The 2,256-nt window shown below is 48.6% G+C and overlaps 1 protein-coding gene and 2 non-coding genes across 3 annotated transcripts in view; 2 read left to right on the plus strand and 1 right to left on the minus strand.

Annotated features, from left to right (window-relative positions):
• Positions 1 to 2,256, plus strand: part of LOC113216413 (ETS domain-containing protein Elk-1-like) — a 12,702-nt gene that overhangs the window by 7,409 nt on the left and 3,037 nt on the right. The window lies entirely within an intron of this gene.
• LOC113204440 (U4 spliceosomal RNA) lies at positions 327 to 467 on the plus strand. The gene has a single exon (XR_003303296.1). It is a non-coding gene; the product is annotated as a U4 spliceosomal RNA (small nuclear RNA).
• LOC113204449 (U5 spliceosomal RNA) lies at positions 993 to 1,111 on the minus strand. The gene has a single exon (XR_003303304.1). It is a non-coding gene; the product is annotated as a U5 spliceosomal RNA (small nuclear RNA).

Here is a 2,256-nt window from a genome sequence, read left to right on the forward strand (position 1 = left end):
CCTCTCTCTCCTTTCTCCCCTTTCTCCCCTTTCTCCCCTCTCTCCCCTCTCTCCCCTCTCTCTTTTTTCTCCCCTGTCTCTCATCCTCTTACCTCTCTCTCCTCTCTCTCCTCACTTCCTCCTCGCTGCCCGCTCTCTTCGCTCTCTCTCGCTTCTCTCTCCTCCGCATATCTCTCTCTCTCTCTCTCTCGGTCGCTCGACTCCACCCCCAGTACTTCCTTCTTTCTCCGCGAGATGGCGTCCTGGCGGAGCAGTGTGCCTGACAACGCGCGCAGTGTTCCCGCCACGTAAGATACCTTAGTTGCCCCTCGAAAACTGTATACGTTAACTTTGCGCAGTGGCGATATCGTAACCAATGAGGTTTATCCGAGGTGCGATTATTGCTAGTTGAAAACTTTTACCAATACCCCGCCTGGGGGACTTGAAATATAGTCCGCCATGGCAATTTTTGGAAGCCTCTACGGAGGCTAATAAATATCTCTTTCTGCTTCGAAAAGCCGTTCCTGAACTCATGAGGTGGTGCGTGCGGAACCGTGTGCCCATTGTATGGACACCCATCTGGTAGACCCTCCAACGAGCGTTGAGTCTGTGCACGTTATTGTGTTGCTGTGCATGGAGACCGATTAAAATAAATCCAGATCATTATGGGATCCTTAGTGTTTTAATAGAAAGTAAAACATAAATTTCATTGCGACTGTGTCCTAAAAGCGGCACGCACATTATTTTAACACAAATATGAATGCAGTGAATGTGCAGGAAAATTTAAGTAAATTATCTCAGACATGAATGAGGAAAGCACTACTAGGAAAACAATTCTTCGACTAGCACTTGTGCTCGTTTGGTTGTATCATCTGTCTGATTGGACACAGTAACAGTAATACCTACGTCAGTGTTGTGCAGGTTTTCGGTCCGGCAGTGCCGTTCTACTGGACATAGGTTAAGTGTTTCCATTCCAGAACCTGTTTTGGTTATGAACTTCAAGTCAGCTTATTGGCCCCGCTTGCGCAGGGCACACGAAAAATTGGTCAATAGACTCATCAAGTGTCCCCCTCCACGGAAATCTTTAGTAAAAGGCGAAAGATTTATGCGTTTTGAAGGGAGACCAGAGTAACCTTACCGAAGACTTCGCAGCCATATGATGATTGTTTGGAAGGGTATCAGCCGCGCGCGAAAGAGAGCAAGTCTCAGTACGGTGGCGCTATCGCTCGGTGGCGAGGTAGACTTCTTTCAAAGTGCCCCAGCTTAATATCTGAACGCTCGTTCAGGAGTCCTTTTCAAAAACGGTCAAATAAAGTGATATGGTAATTCGTGTTTGCGTGATGGTTTTATAACATTTCTTATGCATATACATATATTTAACCGATTGCCTCGTTAATGTTATAGAACGTAACGTCACTTCTTTAGCTTAAAAAGCCCGGGCTACGATAGGCTCCACCCACCGTTCCGTGCTGCTGGTGCTGCCATCTCCCGACTTTGACCTGTGTTTGACACATTCATGTTGGTTGCAGCAACGCTCTGCTAGTATTTTAAGTTGATACTTGACTACTGGTAAATTGTCTCGTCAAATGTGTACAGTATGTGACACAAGGCGTCTGAATCCGAATTCAAGAGCATAAAGAATTTCTCCTCATAGTTCACTACAAGGACAAAGCTGCCTTAATGCCTTCATGTCAGTGCCCGCACAAGCTCAATTCGTTGGGAAAATAAAAAGACTCCACCATTTCTAGCACAAAATCAGAGAAAATGTCTTTGGTTTTCAACAACTTCAACTTAATTTTATTTATTTAAAATTATCAGACCGTAGTCAAGGAATAAAGCCGGCTGCTTAAGCAAGCGCGTTGTTAAGCAGGTTAAGGCAGGGACGTGCTGCTCTCTGGCGGTCGGCTCGACAATGACGTCGGCGGCTTTCGGGCCGCGTCAGAGACAGCGTGCTCCGCTGCGTCTGGTCGGCCTGAAGTGCGAGTGAGAGGCACGCACCGCGGTATTCGGACGCTGCCCCAACAGCCGCGACGCGGTGTGGCCGACCCACACCAGAGAGCGTATAGAATCCCACCAACCTAAAGCGATCACATTTAACGAAATACTGAGAAAATGCGACATTTCCAGGACCAGAGGCTCTGATACAAACCTCTAGAGAAGTGCGTCCTGGAGCCCGAAGGACCTGTTCCAGGAGCGCCGCCCCCGCCCTGTGGTGCGGGCGGCGAGTGCGGTTCCTGCGCGTAGGGGGTGCCGGTCATGCCGGCTCAGTCGGTCGCG

Source organism: Frankliniella occidentalis, unplaced genomic scaffold (assembly GCF_000697945.3).
Source record: "Frankliniella occidentalis isolate FOCC.00 unplaced genomic scaffold, Focc_3.1 Scaffold2, whole genome shotgun sequence".
Lineage (NCBI taxonomy): Eukaryota > Metazoa > Arthropoda > Insecta > Thysanoptera > Thripidae > Frankliniella > Frankliniella occidentalis.